Raw genomic sequence first — 23,170 nt, 5'->3', positions numbered from 1 at the left:
TACAGTCTTTTTAACACTTTGACTGCCAAACTAGAAACCTCAAAAATTCCATAAAATCAAAGTAAGATATTTAATGAAATAAAGATTGAAAGAAATTAAATGTATGACGTAGTCCTCCAACTTTCTTGCATTTTACAGATGCTAATCGGTACAATTAATGTATTAACGTGAAGAGTCACATATGGGTGACATGGTAGTCAACGTGTGAATGTACAGTGAGTAGCAAAATTGAAGCAGTAAAACCATTTTCTTCAGAAAATCATTATTTTTACCGTACATACTATCATCTTGCCGTACCGAATCGTTATGACAAGCTCCCCGTACAACGTGGTCAAAAATTGTTTAAAACGATTGTATATGTGTACATACTACCACATAGAACATATATATACAGTCTTTTTAACACTTTGACTTCCAAACTAGAAACCTCAAAAATTCCATAAAATCAAAGTAAGATATTTAATGAAATAAAAATTGAAAGAAATTAAATGTACGATATTGAGTAGTCCTCCAACTTTCTCGAAGTTTACAGCTCCCAATCAAATTTGGCGCAGTGAATACATTAACGTAAAAATTCATTTCAAAACGTGGACAAACAATTCCGTCACCCACGTATGTGTGCCATGGCAGTCAACGTGTTAAACAGTGTTTCAATCGCGTGTCTGAATTCTTCGTTGTCTAAATACTTTCCACAAATAAGTAGTTCGATCTAACACACTCCACACACAACACGATTTATCGGTAAGAATTTAGTTGAACGCTAAATAACAGTGTTCGCAGTTTGGCGGCTAAAAATATAAAGAATATTTACAATCTACACCTAAAACCAGTTTCCCAGGATATCGCGCCCAGCAGAGCATGCTTCTGCGCGTTAATTTGCAGCTGATTTCGACAAATTCGTACAGCCGGCAATCGTTTTCGGCGAGAATGCTCGACGGTGAAGAAGAATGCGAGAAATGCGGAGATGTCAATGTAACCGGGCAGAAACTCGATCGGGCTGGATCGTCGGCTCGGTCTTAGCGGCGATCGGTACCGAAAGAGGGTTCGGAGAAGGACAACCTCTCCTGGATCGGTGACTTTCCCGATTTTGAAACGAACGGATGGCCAGTAGCGTGGTGATCGACTCTGTGGCAACCTTCTGTCCGTGGCGTGTGCACGGTACGTGTACGGCCGTGCAACAATCACAATCGCCAGTGTCGAGTGGTCCCCGTTCCCGGGTTCCGTTCCCCACCTTCTACTTTTGCTACCGACGTCGACGGGTATCGTCGTCCGCAGTTAGACCGAGTCCGCTCGCGCATTCGCATTAATTTCGAATCCCCGCGGTGCTCTCGGCCCGCTCCTCGACTATTCGCAAAGAAACCCCGTGTGTCTCCCTCGACTCGCAAGCAACGTCGGGTGTCCCGGTTTACCGATCAACCCCGCGATCGACAGTGTGTCCTGTCCACCCGATCAACGGCAGGGGATTTTTCTTCTTCTTCTTTTTTTTTGTTTTCAATTTTCGCGAAGCGTGTCCTGCGAGGGTGGCCGAAGGAAATGCCCGCGAGTTCGAATCCTTGTATCGCGAAAACGTCCGGATCGAGAGAAAGGAACGCGTGAGACTCCGAGGGACTCTGTCGTTGGTTTTGTCTCTTCTCTTTTCTTGGTTCGATTTGGTCGATGGTGGTCGGCTCCTCCGATCGGTTCGCAGCCTTTTTTTTTTCGTTTCTTTCGAAACGAAGGAAGGAAACGGAATAGAAAGGAGGCCATCCGGCGTCGATAGACGCGGGACAGACTCGATTCAGGATACCGGAGAGAATATACGTGTACAGCCAAACACCTTGAGCGTAAGGATATATCGTGAACGGTGCGCCAAGATATAGGATTAGTTCGCTGGCGGAACGACAGCGAAAGTGCGCGCGCGAGCGTCCTCCGTATGTGCACCGCGTACGATGCACTTGTGCCAGATACCGAGTTGAACGGGGAATGATGAAAAGCCGGAGGAAAGAATGCGTTCGCTCTGTGCGTCTGTCTCTCGTTTCGCGTACACATATTCCCTTTCTGCTACCACGGAGACACGGCTCCTAAAAGGAGACGCTTTACGGCCGTTCGCGTTTCAGACAGCTGGCCGACAGTTTTTCCATACGGTCCCGATCGAAAGTCCACTTCGTCTGCCAGAGGACACGTTAGTTTCACCGGCTACTTAACGCGAAACCTCGACGGCGAACGCGTTCGGCTTCCACGACGCCGTTCTGCTCTCGGGAAGCGGCCGTTGCTAAACGGACGATGTTGCCACTTGGCTTGCACTCGATACCCCCATAACTTGATGGACAACCTTGTTTTCGAATCTTCCGGTGGCACGTGGCAGACAACAGAGAACAGAGACCGAGAGAACGGAGGTTTTTCAACACTAGAACTACCGAGCAACAAATGCCACTGACGTGTATTGCTTCGTAACAGTGACAAGACTTCATACAACTTTTATCGTAATATGTGCGTCAACGAAGAGGTTCATTAAAAAATTTCCGATGGAAACATTTTTACAATTTCAGTAATTGTAAAAGAAAGAATTAGGAAGCAGTCGTTTTGACTGGGCCGGTAGTTCTAGTGTTAATGAGAGGGTTTTGAAGTAATTTTTTTTTTTTTTTTTTTTTTGGAGATGTCAGTTCTTGGTCACCGATGTTTACGCTTCTGCGAATCAATATGTTGTTTATTTTACATAATGTATGACGAGCCCTGTTAGTTCCTGCAGCAATATTCGCAGCATGCGTGGGCAGAACATAGTGGGGAACGCGTTACGACTGGAAAGTCCTGTACAGCTGATTGGTTCTTTCGATAGCACTAAAATCCGAGACACGGTCATTAGAACCGCCGTTGTCTCCAACGCTTTCGGAAGAAATAGATGTAGTCGGTCGTAAAAGTAATTTTGCGAGAGGAATGACACTTTGACCAGTGATCGTCGTTAAAAATCTCTGTGAAATAGGGAAAGTTGTATCAATTTGGTTTCGAATGGAATGAAATTGCCGGAGTGTTATTGTCAATGCACTTCGATGATTATATCTTTCGAAATATGGCTTCGCGTGATTTCATAAATGGTCACATAAACGTAGATGTTACGTGTCCTTTATCGCAACTTTTGAAAACTTTTTACATTCTTGCAATATCTTGTGTCTATTAGATTTTGTATTAATTGTTTGTGTTTTACTTTTGCTGGCAACTGTTACGTTTTAAAAAGATTTGCTATACATAGACAATTTAGAAAGATTATTATCATTGTTATAGAAATGAGAGCGAGAATATTATGCTGGAATTGAACTTCGAAGGAGATGCAAATTAATTAACGATATGACACGATTACCTTCTTGTTCCCAATACAAGTAATATTTTAAATATTGTCGTGCACACATGATTGATTATTATGTTCTTGCACTTTTAAAGTAAAACTTGCACTGTGTTGCAATTATTATTTTCATTATAAAATGAAGAACAAACATAGCAATTGATACCTGCAAGACAGAACACCATGTTTATCATCATTATAATAATATTATTATTGATCACAATGTTGTATCAATATGATTTGTTCGTGAACTATCTATTCCTGCTTGCTACAGTAAATTTACATAGAACACATCAGCGTACTATAAACAAACAAGAGCAAATTGAGTAATTCTAGTTATTCGCAAATCAAGTTTCAAGGTTATTCGTAAACTCCGGCAAGAAAATTGAGTGATTCAAGTTATTCGTAAACTTCGTACTGAAGTCTTTTCTTTTGCCGAAGTTTAGGAACAACCTTGAAACTTCGATTATTTCAAAAATCCGTTCAACTCGAGAACTCTGGGCTACACGAATCGCAGACGCCATTTTCTCTGGACCTCCCCGCGCCCACTCTACTTTCGGCCGCTATAAAGTTCATGTATCCGAGTCTTTCGCGTTAATGGAAAATGTTTGGAGAGGTCTCTGAAATACGTTGAGCTCATTTCCAATAATTACTGTTTCCCTGAAACATGTCTAGTCCCACGTTCCATCACGATCGTACGGAGAAGAAACCGCTAGTGTGTTGATGTGCAGTGAACACGAAATTGGTGTGCACGGGAACTACACCGGAAGTAAGGTCTTTTAACGCGAACAAATTTGCCGAGTGGAGGGAAGATCATACGATTACATCGTGCAACTTCACCCTCGCTTCGTTGTAGAACGTTCCGAACACATTCGTGGCCGTTGTTATTTTCTTTTTCTCTTCATTTCCGCGCGTGTTTGTGCAACCTTCCGACCCTTGTCGTCGACGTGATGATACCGACGAATTCGACGGCCACGAGCATGGAAAAATGAAGACTTTGGAAGATCGTGCATTCGATCGCAGCACCATACTCTTCGACCATAAATGACGTAAGTTTTGAATCATCACAGAATTTTTCTACCGCCATTTTCTGCGACCATGTCGGAACCATAATGCGATTACGTGGGGGACACCGGGGTTAAAAGTGACATGAATTAATTCTAAAGTTACGTCCAAACTATTCAATTTATAATAAAAATTTATATATCTAAACGTTGCGTAGCTGTCTGGTATTATTGGCTGGCGACAGTTTCGCCAAAAAAAGTCCCTTTTCACCAAAGTGTTTCAACAAAAAGTATTTATAAATTCTTATAAATAAATTATAGAGACTGCATCGAGCATATATGAAATTCTTATAAATAAATTATAGAGACTGCATCGAGCATATATGAAATTCTTATAAATAAATTATAGAGACTGCATCGAGCATATACGATAAAACTTACATAAATAATCTTGAAAACTCCCGGCTTCCTGCGACACTACATTTTTTTTTTGCTGTCGTCATAGTCTGCCCCTCTTCCCCGTAATGTCTATCATTCTTAATCGCATGGTTAATTTTTGACAAATTAGAGCCGCGTATACGTGTCAAGAACACGTTCCGCGTTTTCAACAGGAATGAAAGTGTTTACCAAACAATCGTTCGAATGGAATACGTCCGACTTTGAGTTTCGAAAATGCGAGTTACACGCGTCGCGAGCATGTATCGTTGAGCATGAAGCTGTATGTGCGATTAAATCTATTTTTTCTTTTTTTTTTTCGCTAAATAAAGATTGTGTTGCAAGCGGGAACAGTCAGTATATGAATTCGTGACATGCAACGGTTGTAGGAATATGCTGAGGGTCCGTTAGACTCAGAAGAATACTTCCTGCAAATGTGGGAGATTTTTTAAATTGCAAAATTATCAGGTTCATAAAAAAGTATAATGCGTTGAATTCTTGCCTCAATCTGTAGTTCATTACAGTGAACACCGATCATTCATTGTTTCCTTAAATGTGAAATTATCGTACAAAATAAATCTCGCGATAATCTATTATCTCCCCTTTAACCTCTTAAATTGACAATTATTTTGTAACAGTGTGTATTATATTATATTATAATAACCGAGTATTCTCGGGCTTTTAAGTTAAGAGGTTAAAAAACAAATTTTTAATGTTTTAGTGTTTGAACCAATAGAAAGGTTAAACGAATTTAAAAATACCAATTTATTATTTTTAACCTTCTGGAATTATTGATGGAAAAATGAAATTTTCATTTGGCCCCCGTTTCTCACAATTAATATTGGAAACTTCTATTTTGCATAAAAATCCGCAATCTATTTGCAACTGATTCGTTTCGTGTCAACACATACTAAAAAGCAACACATTTTACATATGAGGAAAACATTGTAGAATAGAAAACTTTTTATTCCCTATTTTAAATGGCCGACGCTTCAATTCGAAACAGGACTATAAGGAAAAATTGGAAAAATAAGCACGTGCGATGCGTCACCCTTGTCTGGCGGTAAAAACGTGTACACGTGTGAGTGCCATGCGGGTTTCCGATTCTCGTTTACCGAAAATAATTATACTGTGTTAGCAAATCGCGACCATTACGCTCTTCACAAAGAGTAAATGCAACTCATGTTCCGAGAACAAAATTTGCATGTGATGAACCGTAGACTGCTACACGAATATGGAGGCACAATGAAGCAAATGATAATTCAAATTAGGGCTACCTTATAGGGTACCCGTAAATAATATTCATACTCTTAATAATAACTCCTAAAGAACTTAATAATTCATAGTAAAAATAATTCTTAATACGCGGTGCATTATTTTCATTTGATTTGCAATTCCTTAAACTGCAGTAGGTATTTTCCCTTAAAATTATAAACATTGCAATGATCCTTTTTAAAGACATTAACCAATTCTTAGTTTGTACCTTGATTTAATACAATGAAGAGCCTAAAAGCATTTAAGAATATCTGTAGTGACATCAATGACTGCAGAACGAACAAATAAATAAGTAATAATACTAATAATATATACTTTGCATTTTTATGCAAAATTGTCTAAATCAATTGTACTACAGTTCAATTAGTACTACAGTACTATAGTACTACAGTTTCACTACAGTTTTCTTTCGATATAAGGCGATGACTCGGGACTGGCTTTCGTCGTATTTCGGATGATAGAGACTTTCCTATTTCGGACTAAACGGCGTCGTCTTATATCGGAGTAAAATATTGTTAATAACCTCAATAATTCGAGAATAATACAACGTCAAGTAATGTAACTCAATTCTTCTCATGTCTTTACGCCTTAAACCAATCCATTTTCTTCATAAATGCATTCTGCAGTCTAATTATAACAAACAAGGTTCTAGAGTTAGTTCATTGTACGATATCCCTACTGCACTGTTTCCGATTTATTAAAATTATCGAAGAAAAAATGAAATTTCAATTCGTTTCCCGTCTGTATAACACTTTGATCGGCAAACTAGAAACCCCAAAAATTCCATAAAATCAAAGCGAGTTATTTAATGAAATAGAAATTGAAAAAAATCAGATGCATGGTACCGAGTAGTCCTCCAACTATCTCGCATGTTACAGATCCTAATCAAGTTTGCACAAATAATTCCGTTACCCACATATGGGTGACGTGGCATTCAACGTGATAACCGACGCGGACGATTTTTATATTGCATAAAGATCCAAGGTCCAGCGATGGAACAAGATCGGTGTAGCAAAGAAAATACTCCCCTGTGTAAGCCGAACGTGTTAGGCTAGTGGACGATGAACGCGAGACACCAGGACGGTTTGTAATAGCGTCTATTCACCGGTACGCTCGTACGCACTCTTAATTACCGTTAAATGTCGACTTCGTGCATGAACTCCCGGGTCCATTGACAGTCGACCACTTTCATTTCTCTATTCTCTGACAGTCTTCGGTATGTTACACTTTCATCCGCGGGTCGACTGCACGGAGGAGAAACAGCGGATAGATTGGAACTCTCGTTTTCAATATCTCCGGGTGCCTCGCATGCACGCACCGTAACGGGCAAATCAGCTTCGATTGTATAATGCCACCGCTTATGGCTCCACGTGCTTTTGCATCTGTCCAGCTGAACAGTCAACTTTAATTAATCGTCATATTTGGAAGAGCGTAGCCTGCGCGATTTCGAGAGCCGCGGGGAGCTTTCGGGCTTTAATTTTGCAACAAATTCAGGAAAAACGAGCAGCCGCGGTATCGCGAACAGGAATTGTTTATATGGTTATGTGGTTGAAACAGTTTAATCTCTGTTTGACGAATCATTCCATGCTAGAAGTGCCGGTATAATTTAGGCTAACAAGAGAAATTCGGCGGCTCGAAAATTCAAAACGATCCGAAAGTACAAATACGTATTAAGTTCGTGTGAATGGTAATTCCTGGTTTTCTCCCAGAATTGAGTTAAATTAAAAGTTAAACGTATGATGTATAGTACTCTTTGTGGTTTATGCAGTTTCCTCGTTTTATTTCCTGCATTCATTCGTCATGCGAGTGTTGAGGATATGAAATATTTGGATAACAGATATACTTCATACAATTTCAAAATTCTTAGATCGTTGATGCTACTATATGGTTTCATAATTAATAGAGACCTTATCGTGGTAAAAGAATAATAACGTAAATAAAGAATGTGTTTTTAGAATTTACGAGTGCTTCGACGAATTTTACCGTTCGGTCGGCGAATGACGTAGTATTGTCCGAATCAGGGACAAAAAATGCGAAAAATAAATATTTTGCACAAGAACCGATACGTGTGCGTATAGAACCAAACGATCGTTCAAAATTTCAGTACGAGTTGTTTAAATAACCCTGAAAAATCTTTAAAAAATCGTCCTTGTGCACGTTTAATCTCAGTATCATGTCGATCCATATTAATCTCTGTACGACGTTAACAAAACTAATTTTAACGCCGGAATTAAAATTAATAAAATAAAATGGATTCGCTAAAAATTTGTAGTAGTGAAGTAGGTTGTGCAATCGATTATGCAACAAATTATGAAGAGGAAGTTCCCATAAAATCCTAAATTGTACTGTACTCGAAAGTTTCGTTTCGCTTCAATGGAAAATTGAGGTGATTTGCCGAGAATTTAGTAAAACTCAAATCCTAAATAATCGAAGCCCATAAAAAATAAGATTCCCAGCCTTTACGTTTACTAACGAATGTATTTTTTCCGGCAACTCGATATAATTAGGTATTACGTTGCCCGAAGAATATTCCAAAGACCGACTTCCGCTTCTTTGCTCGAATGGCTGATTTAATTTCCTAGCGCTTTCACGTGTGGGCAAAGCTGTTACTAATTGCGCGGAAATATTCACAGCCAGTTTCCTTCCGTCTACGATTACGTTTCCTTGATCGCAACTACAGCACAGATTTATTGTACCGTTTCTTCGGTCGGTTTTTGATTCGTGCCAAAGTCCCGATCCGTTCGCAGGGCGCTTTCACGCCCGGAGAAAACCAACCTTTCGATAAAGTATTCACGTGGAATAGTTCATGCACATACAGTCGAAGTAGGTCGTGTTCAGAATCGTCTTCGCGCGATTTGAGATTTTATCGAAATTTATCACTGGAATCCCTCAACCTTCATAACTTCGCAAATTCAAATTTTCTTCACTTCAAATTCTCTACAACTTCAATATTCTTCATTTCCAATTTTCTCCAATTCCAATTTCCTCGAATTCCAATGTTCTTCACTTCAAATTCTCTTCAACTTCAATATTCGCCAATTCCAATATTCTTCAATTCCAATTTTCTCCAAATCCAATTTCCTTGAATTCCAATGTTCTGCAACTCCAATATTCTCCAGTTCCAATATTTTTAAATTACAATTTTCTCCAACTCCAATTTCCTCGAACTCGAATGTTCTTCAATTCCAATTGTCTCCAATTCCAATATTCTTCAATTCCAATTTCCTCGAACTCGAATGTTCTTCCATTCCAATTGTCTCCAATTCCAATATTCTTCAATTCCAATTTTCTCTAATTCCAGTTTCCTCGAATTCCAATATTCTTCCATACCAATTTTCTCCAAATCCAATTTCCTTGAATTCCAATGTTCTGCAACTCCAATGTTCTCCAGTTCCAATATTTTTTAATTACAATTTTCTCCAACTCCAATGTTCTTCAATTCCAATTTTCTCTAATTCCAGTTTCCTCGAATTCCAATATTCTTCCATTCCAATTCCCTCGAATTCCAATGTTCTTCAATTTCAATCGTCTCCAACTCTAATTTTCTTTAACTTACCATTTCCTAACATTTGCAATTTTGCTTCCAAGTCATTGGATTATCACTAAATGTACTATCCGTTACAGTAATAATTACAATAAAATACACTTTGCTCCTCTAATCTTTCCAATGGATATTTATTAATTGTTTCTAGTTTGGTCGAATAAGAGGTGGCTTCGATATTTAAATTGCATTTATTGGGACTGTAAGGGAATGGTATCGGTTTCATATCCAACGTAAAAGTTTATGAATATGGATGTCAGCACGGTCGAGACGTTACTTGATTTTCAATTGTTCTTCGTTGGAATACTGAAATTATTCGAAAGTGATGCTGCCTCTTTCCTACGGCAGTTCTTTCGATTCTGGTCGTGCAGCGATATTGGTTTAATCATGCTAAAAACGTGCTAATGTGTCTTGTCTACCCAAAAAAAGTGTGAAGAAAGTTTAACCTTCCGATGCACGAGAACCTCGCTCGAAAACATTCAGCTTTTATATATTCGTTTTATGATTGCAGTTGTTGAGCATAAACATCGCCGTAGGAAAAAAATTTCATAGACAAATACGTTCTTTAACACTGAAATAAACGGAATAACTCTGGTCTCTTTCAGTGACGTGAATTTTCATTAAATGTATATGATATTTAAAATGCATTAACACTTGTTTTAAACTGAAGATGAAAATCTTCCGGCTCTTTAATTTCTCGTGCCTTTGCTCGAAGTAAATTAGAATCAAGCGCAACACTCTTCTACTGTCTCCCAGTGTTACAGCACTCTTTTAATCTTTCCTTGATAATTTCGTAGCAGGAAATCGCCGAACTCGTTCATTTCGGCGAGGAAGTCTTCAATCACACGGCCGGTGTGCGCTCGACAAGATCAAACAGCGCAAAGCAACTATAGTAGATTCGCTTTCGTCGAGGGTCGGTTGTTTTCTGTGGATTCTACTGCTCTGGTTGGAAAGTAAAGTCATAAAGTGGAATCGCGTTGTGTTTCGAGCCAGTAATTCATTTATATAACAGGCCGGTTTATTAAGTTACAACTGTGATTATGCCTCCGGTTCGGTAGATTACGATCGGCGCGGCGCGGCGCGGCGCGGCCAGGCGCGTTCGGTTCGCCGCGGCTGAAAAAGAGAAACGCAAAAGCCGCGGAAACGATTATTACAAGTGATACAAACGAACTTCGTGAACGGGTCACGGTTACAGGTACCGGTGATTACGTTCGACCGTTTGCTAAACAATCATGGAACAACGGTGGTTCGGCGATTGCAAAGCGGCGGCGCGTCGCGCGGACCGAGTCGCGCGGAACGATTCGATGAGCCCGGTTTCCGCAGAGAAATTTCAAATCGGTAATCCCGGGGAGCCGAGACCCTGGACATGTCAGTCACATCAGGACAATCACGATGTCCAGGTGACAGTCGACGCGGTTGGAAATTGAAAATTATAAACAACTCGCGATGGCGAGCGCCACGCATGCTCGGATCAGCTGTGCGCCCCGATCGCACGCTCGACCGTTGCGGAAGACACTGCTTAACCTTTATGCCGATACGAAAAATTTTCAACGATAACCAATTATCCAAGAAAGTAGAAATCTGTAGTAACGATATGTATATAATGATCGTAATTGATATTTAGCAACGAGAACATCAAATTTTTGAAAATAAATTGGAAGGAGATATGCTCGGATACTTGGGTACAGACGTAAAGGTGAACTATTAGCATAAAGGATTCTTTTGGGCAATTAGTATTCGATCAAACAAATCAAGCATTTTTCGTTATAATTATTTATATATCTGATTCGGAAAATATTCTCATTAACGAGAAAGGCACTAGAGTTTACACAAAAACTGGTTTCCGAATTTCAGCATTTACAAAAAAGAAAACCGGTTAGACCGGTTCTCGAATTAAAAAAAGGGGCAAAATATAATTAAACAGTCAAAAGATATTTATACTTATTCAAGACATTTTCAGTTTGTTGAATATTTGTGGAATTTCTGGAATGGCAAAATAAGAAAACTGAAGCGACTAAAATCTACAAAATACTACGAAACATACGTCACAAATTTTAAAACTTTAAATTGTAGAATTTTGATTATTTGAACGATAATAATTATGAGGTACTACTCCGACAATAGAAAATTTTGCTTCACGCGTGTTGGGAGTTCGTTCACTTACAAATACTCTGTAGACTATAATAATAAAAAAGAGTTGCACTGTTTTGTTCTTCAATTTTTCTTACTTTCATCGTTTAATTGAATATCGTTCGTCTGTAATATTATCATTTCACCGAATGTACTTTCCATTCAAATTTTGTACTATTTCCGAGGCGTTGCAAAACCGACGAATGCTGCAGGAATTCCACTGGAACTGTCCAGAGGTTTGTTTCCTGTCTCTTTTTCTCCGACATCGTGGCTACAAACAAATTTCATAAACTCTTAAATTTTTTCCCCAGCAACTTTTTAGCCGGACTTAGCTCGAAGCGTGCAGTAAGTGCATATAATAATATATCATATCGTGCAAAAGATTTCATCCAGTCGGACTTTTCCCTTCTTATCCCGGATGCAACGTTCAAGACAACTTTCACATTGTAAACAAGAAATAATGAACAATATTTATTTGTCACAAAATTTTCTTTCACTCGCTAACATCTTGCTAAGGTCCTCTAACACGTCGCTTCTAAAACGTATTAAAAAATCTGGAAACTTCTCGATGCCACTGTGCGTATACAATTTCAAAACGCATGCGTATACTTTTCTTCAGAAAAATGGCGTTATTTTATTATTCAAAACGGCCGGTCTGCTGTTCAACTCGCATCTGCCAAACGAGTCCTTGTTCGTTCGATTCCGTGAAAAAAATCATACAGAATCACGTTCTTCGCGTTTTTTCTTTCTTTCTTTTTTTCCTGCATAGTTGACGCAAACACGATGACGAGGCGAGGAGCGTTAATGGCGAATATTCGATTAAAATTGTGCCCGTGTCGGAAACGAGAAGACGCACGTTGCTCGTGGCGTGTACGACGACGTAACGGTTCTCCGTGTGTTGCGATTAAGAATACAGCAACCCGACGCGGGACGGTTTACTTACGAGGCTCACAGTTTCTCCACCGCCGTTCGATTGATGCTAGGTAGAAAAAGTTTACTTTCAATCGCGCAGCATTTAACTCTCCTGCCAGGCAACCTCTCACGTGGAACTTCACGTGAACGTGTAGGTAGCCGCCAGCCAACGGCTTCGGACTGAACAATCGCGATCCGCAAAACGAAGGGCTCGCAATAAAAACGGCGCAAAGAGGAGCGAAAATGATGTAACCCTTACGACGATTTAACCCTTTCCACTCGGTGCTATTTTAATTCCGAAACTAAAGTTTTCTTCCGTCTTAGAATATTTTAATTTTATTCGTACGAAACTGATTTCAATCGATTTCCACAGATAACATTTAAACGTTTAGTAATCTATATTTTCTTTGAAATATTGCCACAACAATTTGCGCATCAGAGTCACCACTCGAGTGCAAAGGGTTAAATTCGCAATTAACGGGACTCCTCGTCTAGAACCTTGAAAAAATCAATTTTTCTTTTTTTCCGTTTTCTTAAACTACACGTCTTCGTAACGATATGTAATTATTTCTTCTGAAAGTAGGGATTTCACGCTCTAATATGAGTCTAGGATGATCGTGCTACGATCTTTCCTTGGGAATTTATAACAATTTAAAGATCAAGAAAAGTGGTGGCACTGAATGAACTAAGAAGAATTATTTGATAAAAAATTTCATCGGTACAACGCGTTGACTGCCACGTCAGTCGTTTGTGGTTGACACAGTTCTGCGTCTGTTTATAAAAATTAATTTTTGTCGGAACATGTTTACTGAATTTCATAAGCATTGCAAGTTCTAACTGTGCAGTTTCAGTCTCTGAATTATTTTCACTTTGTCACTCAAAAGTGATGCAATATTGCAGGAGTCTTTGAAATTATTGCAATGTTCATCGAAATTAAAATCAAATTACAAGTATACTGGATATAGCCCTTATATACGCATTAATTGCCAAAGATTGCGGATCAAACGAGTATCAATAGAATCCGGCAAAGTTGTCTCCCAGGTGGTTTATCTCTGTCGATCGGAGATGAAAAGACTCGCATAACTTCCGGGCATTCACCGGACTCCTTCAAAATTTTCCAGTTCGGAATATTCCTTTTCTCAGACGTAGAATTCATTTTGGCGGAGACCACATAATTACATATGGGTCGAAGCTCGCAGTCCTCTGTGTCGAGTCTTGTCGCTCAAGGCGACAACCGTATGTATAGCAGGATTTAGGGTAATCCTGTCGAAGTATTGCGATCGTGAAGCGTAGATCTGAGCGAGGTTTAATTGTATCTTATTGTCAGTGCCACGCAATTCTGCTCTGGATACATTAAAATGCTATGTGAACTGTTTCGCTATGAGATGCATGTGTATTGTGTCGTCTAATGTGGAAATGTTGAAATGTTGACATGACAGAATATAGTAATGAATCGTCCGAATAAATCTACATGAAATAGAAATCTATACAATTTTGTTAGAATAATAAACGAGATTGTACGTATATACAGAGTGTCTCCGTAATTGTGCAAGTAGGAAAAGAAGTATATTTATTTTACGCGTGCTGTTAACACTAGATCCACTGATTACATCACATAAAATGTACATACAACACAAAAAAGTAATTTACATTGCTTCATAAAAATAAGAAGAATATATTCAGGCTCCAGAAAAATAAATCTACTAAATAATTACCCATGTATCATTAAAGTCTCAATAATCGTAAATTAAAAAATTTTAAACTCCCCATTTTGGTGGGTCCTGTAGCATAAAATAGGAATCTACTGATGTGTATGATCATGACCAGCCGTTTCTACTTACTGTAAGTACTGGAGCACGCGAACTTGGAAGATTTTTCAACTCGTCTTTCCTGAAAACGAGGCCTTAAACAAATAAATGTTTTTTTTTTTATTTTATTGTTACGTCCTACAAACAAACAAAAATAATATAAGAATTATTATTAAATGAAATACCTACTCAATCTCAATTATTAGTTCACTAAATACTCGTTCGAAGTTTACTATAACTTTACTATATATAGAATATATTTAAAAAAGCTCACCCCCACTTTTTAAGTTATTAAGAAACGTCATAGTACCGTTACCGAAAATAAAAATACTGTAATTCGAATCTGATGTTGGTCCATGAATCCCCAACCTACTTCAGACATTGAGGAAACTAATCGTGCAAACAGGCATCGATTAATTCAACAATCAAACTATTTGCAAAGCCAGTTGATTCGTGAAGAGCACTCGACGATATTTTAACTGCGAGCAGAAAAGACTAATTGTTCGATATGTAAAGTTTATTTCGTCGTAAACATCGAACGTTATTATCACTCCCTGAACTCTCGATCGATTTTTGCATATATTAGTCTTCGCTCGACTAGCATCTACCGAGCCAACAAAAGTCTTGTCCCAAATAACTCGACACAATTCCAAAGCAAGAGTTGGTGGCCATGAAACAATGTTCTCGATAATGCGAGCGTATCGTGCACAGCATGGCGCAACGTGCGTTATTGTTGCTAGAGTTTGTGAACAGTTAAAAATTATAGCACCGCTTAATCAAACGCGACACAATTTATTAGGGCGATCGTAATACAATACTCGCTACATCTACAGTCAAATTAAGCCGGCAGAGTGGAAATAAACATACTTCACTGTTACACACTTGAAGAACCCAATTCGGCCATCTTCTTGTAGAGTGGTACTGCGTTTGCGTCCGCAACCTTTTACAATTTTTCACACTATTGTGGTAGATTTATAAATTTATTCTACTACACCTCTAGATCATTCTCTTTATTCTACCACACCTCTAGATTACATTTTTTTACTGATTTCTTACTGTATGTCAGCGTGAATTATGCAGGATGTTTATACGCATTTCTTGCCTCGATGATGAACGTTACACAGATGAGTCACAGAACCGTTAATTACAGTAACTGTAAATGATACCCGTTAATTAATGATATAATGTGGAACGGTTATTTGCAAACATTTACAAAGACAATTTTCTGTGTCTATTATAAAACATTGAATTCGAATAAATATTAATTTTTCTCTCAATGGTTTCAATAAGTTCAAAATAATACAACAGCGTTCTTAAATTCTACGTTCTAATTGTTTTGTATGTACATATTTCATACATAAATACATAAAATTCAAAAGGTCCAAACTAATTAAGAAACTGCTTGTCCGGATCAATTTCAAGAACCGGAAACCAAATAGAAAGTTCTTTCCTACTTCGGTAATATTAACAGACTGTATTCCTCCTCCTTCTATTATAATTTTCACCTACTCAGCCTTGTCATAATTGCATAAAATCTACAGTCTACCGATCGGTGCGTCTTCCAACCTCTGATAAACCTAACCACACTGCTTGCGAAAGCTCGGGGAAACAATTGCGCCAGGACACGGCTTACACCCGAATGTCTCAACGCTAAAAACTCTATTGAAACCAGTGCTATAATAAAGGAAGAAAAAATCCATAAAATTCACAGTCTGCAAATAACCACCGGAAGTCTATTAATAAGCTTGTTCACGGCCGTGTTCCCATCGAGAGAAACTCGGGCATTCTCTTCAAACAGAAAATTCGAAAAGAAATGTTTACATATATCGCTCGAAAGACCTTAGCGATTCAAACAAAAAGTCGTGTTACTTCTAACAAAAAAAAGAAAAAAGTCATTAGAAAGAAAACTCGCAGCGATTTACATAATTGCCAGCGGATAACGGTGCTGGCCCTTTGCGGACGAGGAAAAGAGAAATGTGTACTGTTGTTACTGGGACGATTAAATGAATCGTTTGCAACTTAGCGAATTAAACGGATGGACCTGCGCGTCATGCGTTCGTCCTCGAAGGGTTAAGGGACGATATTCGAAGGAAATTGACCGTGCAGCGTGCGCTCTCGGCTGGCCGGTTACAGGAAGCTGGATCAAGGATATAAGCGGAGCGAGCACCGGGAAACGCGAATCTCGCGGAACGTAAAACGCAAGAAAAGAGAAAAATGTGTTCTGGGTGCGCCCACCATTGTGCTGCCGGCACTGAGTTCTCGCATTCGATTACGAGAGACGAGCGGCCGCTCGAGAAGCCAGCGAGCAAGCCAGCGAATGGCAGCGGCGGGCAATACCGTGGAATGGAATGGAACAGAACGGAATGGCAGGAGTGTTACAAAATATCAGCTTTCACCGTATCAGCGTGCTACACTGTACACAGCCTGAGTCGGTGGAACAGTGCGCGACATGTTTCTCCTTCGTCCTCGTCGCCGGTTGTCATCGGTATCGTCATCACCGTCTCTAAAACTATGATTGCTCCTCCGTTCCGCGTTTCATACACCCAACGATGATCGCTTTTTATTGTCACCGTGATATTTCCCGTGAATCATCTTTAATGGATACTCCGGGATCATCCTCTTCCTAATAATCATCCACGAAGGTTTGCCGCTTTCAATTCGCTCATAGGGCAAGGCCCAATTACTGTACCTATATTAAAAACCTACCAAGCATTAACAGTATCTGGTAAATATTGCCTTGTAAAAATGGCAACCCTACATTTATTGAGACTGTCCGTAATTTACTCCACTATTTTCCATAAATGATTTTTTATAATTTCAATAATTGTAAAATATAAAACCGGTCATTTGACCGTGGTAGGTTTAGGTTTAACCCCCCTTATGCTGTGCCGGAGTCATTCGTGACCCGTCTTATTTTTAATTTTATTCCGATATAAGATCTATTCTTCTTCGTCCGAAATACGACGAAGGCCGGCCCCGAGCCGTCGCCTTATATCGGAAGAAAACTGTGGTGAAATATCGGTGTGGGTCAGAAATGACTCCGACATAGGCCTTGGACTCGCACGGGTTCGAGGGTTAATTATACTTATTTTTAAAGCTTAATGAATATTTAAAAAAGAGATATATCACACATATATTAACTGATTTTAATGAGAAAAATTTAATATCTCTTTTTTAGTATTCGTTATGCTTTAAAAATCGGTATAATTAATATAGGCACAGTATAATTGGTACTCCCACAGTAATTGGGTCCTACACTGTTTGATTCAGAGTTACAGGGCCCGACAGAAAATATACTGTTGCATATTGTTGTAAATTCATATTATCCCCTCTGACGTAAGCAGAGATACTACAGTGATTTCTCTATGTATGTCGCCAAGGCCTGCATGACAAACGTCGCGGAATTATCCCCACTACCGCGGAGTATACCCCGTGAGATGAGATTGTTGACACATATCGAGAATTCGCTGTATTAGGGGTTTGCAGAATTTATCAATTTTCTTTCATTTACACACGACACACGAGAAATATTACTGATTAATAATGAAGTTGGTAATTTAAACATATTTATTGCACAACCTACCATTTGTGTGATCTTACCAACGAATTTTCACATATCGCTGGTAGCATTTGTTGTTAATATTAAACGTCTTTGTACGGGGTGAATGAAATCGTCTGTTTTTCGACAGAAAATAGTAAAGTGAACAGCTATTATGCCTCCACATATTTTCTTTCGCAAACCGGCCGTAATTGAGTGTTTCTCACCTAAGTGGTCGTTTACTTAGGCAGTAGATTAAAAGGATATTTCTGTCGACCTATTATCAACATTTGACAGATCATCTGGCTAACTTCTCGGACTCAATCGGTGTGGTTTAATTTTAAGAAGTCATTCTCCTTTGATAAATATCCGAATATTAACGCGAGCCACTTCAAGTCAGAATTTATTTAATCCCCGCCGGTTGTTGATACATAAGAGAACTGAGAATGAAAAAACAGAAGATTGCGTAACTGTGTCGCGCGCGACACTAATTGTAAGCTACATAGGGAAACCGATGGGTGTTCTGCTAATCAGTCGATGGTTACCGGTATCGTAGACTTAAATAATTCGTTAGCTAGAATGCGTCTGTACAAAAACGTCACCGGTCGTTTACACACGGGACACTGGTTTCCCAGTTGTCCGGTATGCATGGCTAATATTATTATTATTGTTGTTACTTACAAGACCGGATGGAAAAGTTGTTGAAACTTTGAACAACAAGTGTTAAAATCAGTAGAAAATTACTTTACCAAAATTGCTCGCTATTTACTACCATCTTCGTAGTAAATCTTCTGAATGAATAATATTTAACACTAAACGTACCGAGCTATAAAAGTAACATGTCGCCTTATAAAAATTACAGGATTTAATTTATTCAGACATTGCGCGGTTCTAATATACTAAAGATATTTCTTGAATCATTGCTCATGAAAGTGTCTTTATAATTTCAATAATTGCAAAATAAAGAATCTAGAACCGGTCGTTTGACCGGTGGTGGTACGTTTAGTGGTAAAAAGTTTGTTTACGTTGGTCAAAACGTATCGGTAATAATATTTGGATTTACTATGTTCGTAGTAAATCGTCGTTTTCGGGAGAAGAGAAATTTTGAATATATGTAGATTTCTCTAAAGTAGAGAGGCAGTCTTGTAGGATAGTGGATCGTAAATACTAACCAGCCTATAAATAGAAAGACACTTCGAGGACTGTGCCGGAGCTTCCTGTTTGCGAATTGTATTCGGGATCGAGTAATTAATATCTCTTAAAATAGTACTGCTACGATATTGTTCACGAGGCGACAATCATTGAAACAGTAAAGTTCTTGATAGTAAAAGGATGACCTTGAATTACGTAATAATTTGCATCTGTGCGTTTACATGATACTTCAGGTTATGGCGATGGGTCATTGCTGAGAAAGATATGCGAGGAATGCTTAGACAACTCGGGTGATAATCTGTAATCAAATTACACTGTCTACGAAGAATTCTAAGCTATTGTTCAGCGTAATTCGAAGCTAGTCGACCGTCTATAATATGTATACAATTATTATGAAATGTTTAAAATAGATTTCCAACAAATTAATTATTTTCACTGTCTCTGTTCGAGGAGGGTCATCATAAAAATCCTAGAATCAAAAAATATTAGTTTACAACAGGAGAAATGCAATTTACGACGGTCTTGCAGTCACCAGTTATTGTAAATTGTGATTAGTGTCTACTGATGCGGAAAAGTCTTACAGTCTTCCACCACTTTCACTGTTTAACGCTTCATCTACTAATTTCTGCCATAAACGCATAAAACATGCGTTCTCGAACTGATTCTGTCGAGTGAACCCTGGGGAAAAATTCGACAAAATGCCAATTCGATTTGTTGAACAAACACCGCTCGGAGCTGCAGAAAATTACAGTGAGTAATGAGCACACGGTTTCGTTCATTAGCCCGTTCCTCGGCGCGAGTGATTTATTTACTATAGTTGCGCCAGTTACATAAGTTTCCCTCTCCGTTCTATGGGGAATGCAATATTTCGATTTCTTTGGTTAATTGCGATAGAAACCGTGTAATGCGCGCGGTACGTGAACCGTCGTTGTTGTCATTGTTACATAAAGTATTCCCCGTTTTCGATCCTGCCGACAACTATGAAAACTGGCGAGCCGGTTCGATTCCGATTCCGATTCTGAGTCACTTGCAGACCGTTCGGCGTTGCTGCTTCGACAAAACCTTGACGTGTTCACGCTTGCAAAGTACTTGCCCAAGAGAGCGTGGCCGGCGATCATGGTGGCGAGTGTTAGTCGATCATTCCCGGGGAACAAAAAAATTTCATTTACCCAAGCGGAAATTGCTTTTGAAATTTGACACGAACCCCGTTGGCTCGACGCTCATCGGTGAACCGAATCGGCGCGAGAAATGATTTTCCACGCCGGCGTTGCTTAATTCTTCGCTAGTTGCAAATCGCTTCCGGGTACTCGGCTCATTACGCCTCGAAACACCTACTTAATCGCGGCCTGGTTAGCCTACATCATATTCGAAAGCATAGTTTTCGGTATCGGAGGCGGCGGCGTACGCACGGGGCAACTCATTGTTTCGTCGCCGTGAGAACAGTAATAATCATAGTTAGATCATTCAACTACGTGTCTTTCATTGACGTGAACATCGGGAAAGTACTCACGCGTTCATCGCAAAACAGAACGGTTTATTTTATTTTGGTATTAGTAGTATGAGAATATAAACGCTTGTGAGTTCACTTGAAGGGAAACACAGAAGATAAAATAGGTTAATCATAGTTAGATCATTCAACTACGTGTCTTTCATTGACGTGAACATCGGGAAAGTACTCACGCGTTCATCGCAAAACAGAACGGTTTATTTTATTTTGGTATTAGTAGTACGAGAATATAAACGCTTGTGAGTTCACTTGAAGGGAAACACAGAAGATAAAATAGGTTAATCATAGTTAGATCATTCAACTACGTGTCTTTCATTGACGTGAACATCGAGAAAGTACTCACGCGTTCATCGCAAAACAGAACGGTTTATTTTATTTTGGTATTAGTAGTATGAGAATATAAACGCTTGTGAGTTCACTTGAAGGGAAACACAGAAGATAAAATAGGTGTTAATTTTTTTATAATTTTTGAATAGCACTAACTAAGCATTTCGCTGTTGGAAGCTCGTTAAATCGTTTAATCTTAAAACACTCGTATTATTGAAATTGGGAAATTGTTTGCATTTATCTTTGCGCAAATTCTAGATTTCGTGGCTTATTTTAGAGAAACCAGAAAATTCCATATGGTATGCACAAAGTGTCATTAATGTTTGTTGTACGATTAATACGAGTACAATACGACAAACTTTATTGAACATATACTGTACGATATACTTTCGTATCGGTATGACAGCAAAACAAGCTTGTAAGACTGATTTTCAGATGTAGATCAAGCAGTTTAGTTTGTTAGAAACATGATGTTAAACAGTTTGTCCTGGCGCATGGAGACCTTGCCAAGAAATGGAGGCCAATTAGCAGAATGTAAATCATTTCTGTGCAACATCTGCGTGTTTCGCTGCATTTATGTAATTTCTTGCGGTTCGTTTCTATAAATAATCGGACGCAATCAGTTTTTGTGAACGCCAATGAAATTTTCCTCGAGGGAAACCGTTCGAGCAAAGAACCGAACACAATTCCAACTGTGTTGAATATTTATACTCGATAGATGTCGATTTACATATTCATCAATAATAAAGAAAAAACAGTGCATTATTCCAACAAAAGAACATTCAGTTCTACTCAGTGAAGTAATAAAATTAATAAAATATTCTATATTGCCAATCCCACATCTAAAAATGTAAAATTACAATTGTGATCATTTTGAACTAAAAACAATAATTCCTGGATAAATAGCTAACAAAATAACGGATGAAACTGTTGAAGTACAATTTTACATAAACGAATTATCGATATTCTTTTTAGTTGATCGTCTGAAGAGTTTCGAAAGTGAAACACACACATCGAAACTAGTCCGTGGCACAACTAAATAACGTATGAATAGCTGGAAAAAATATTTCTCGTTCTTATAACGATGCTATTCCCATTCGTGGATGTTTCTGGTTCGTTGTGCCTAAAGATATCCGAAACTTGAAGTACTGTTAAATGGCGTTTCGTGTTTTCCTCATTCATCCGTTAGCTCGGAATGAGCTGGGAACACGGTGCGAAGGTAAAAGTCTTGACTTTTGTGAAACAGTTATTTCTGCTGTGCAACTTGGCCACGATTAAGGATAATAGTAACTGTTATAATCACAGTCAAGCTGCAACTTGCGCTTACAACCGACACTTACGGTTCTCGCTTTTCTAATCGCTGTCCTTGACCAGAGGATCTACATCCATATTTACATTCCACAGTCTCAATTATCGCATTCAGCGAAAAGATTCTGTTAGCAATTTTGGTAAGCTGCAAGGTCCGCGAATTTGCTTGCGAAACGCGATGAACGCTAACTTTCTTTCGCATCTGTTGCCCGAAGCAACATGTTATTTTCACAGTAGGAGACAAAGAAAGCGTTAATACTAAACGCTTGTTAGTCGACTGTGGATTTTTATGTTTATGAACAGAGAGAAATATCTAAACAGTAGATTTTAGAACAAATGTTCCTTATTGCTTTTGCACTATAAATAATGGAATCCACTGACCTACTTGTCAAGAAATTACCATATTGTTTATTACGTTGACCGTCGGATGGCGGTCCTCGGATCCGTTTCAATTCCATTTAAATTCTAATGTTAGCTATATTTCAACAAAAAATAAGATCCAATAATAGGTTGAAAAGTATGCAAAACAAATTGGCACATTTATAGCTCGCTATAAAATCGTCGATTTCAAATTTCTATTCGAATGATTTCTGCGTACTGTTCGGAACAACGAGGAGATTTCGTGGGACAGGTTGTGTAAATCGAATAGTTTCCGACCGAAGATTCGGCTGGTGGCTCCGTTAAAATTCCGTCACCGGGTAAGAGAAAAGGGCAAGAGCCTTTGACCGGTTCACGGAAGCGCGTCACGCGGTTTTTTAAATTTATCATTGGCCCATCCGGAGCCCATCGGCGCGACGCGTCGCGGCGTCGTCCGCCTGATTTTCATAGTCCATGCATAACGTAGCGAGCTCACGTTTTGGTTCACGTTACCAGCCCGTGAGATACCGATCTCGGATCCTCGACACAATTCGGCGTCA

General features: G+C 38.9%; 1 protein-coding gene across 5 annotated transcripts in view; it reads left to right on the top strand.

Annotated features, from left to right (window-relative positions):
• The first annotated feature begins 1,316 nt into the window (after positions 1 to 1,316).
• The window catches only part of Sona (sol narae metalloprotease), a 60,232-nt gene continuing 38,378 nt past the window's right edge, over positions 1,317 to 23,170 (top strand). Inside the window, exons 1-2 of one of the 5 annotated variants that reach the window (XM_076801673.1) lie at positions 1,317 to 1,823; positions 4,048 to 4,365. The gene's annotated coding sequence lies outside the window, so the exon portion shown is untranslated. Of the gene's footprint in view, positions 1,824 to 3,815; positions 4,366 to 23,170 lie in introns of those variants that run through there. The other 4 variants (XM_076801674.1, XM_076801672.1, XM_076801677.1 and 1 more) reach the window with 4 other exon arrangements.

This window comes from Halictus rubicundus, chromosome 16, assembly GCF_050948215.1.
Source record: "Halictus rubicundus isolate RS-2024b chromosome 16, iyHalRubi1_principal, whole genome shotgun sequence".
In the NCBI taxonomy this organism is placed as follows: domain Eukaryota; kingdom Metazoa; phylum Arthropoda; class Insecta; order Hymenoptera; family Halictidae; genus Halictus; species Halictus rubicundus.
The sequence above is the reverse complement of the archived record's forward strand: the minus strand, read 5'-3'. Positions and strand labels throughout refer to the sequence as shown.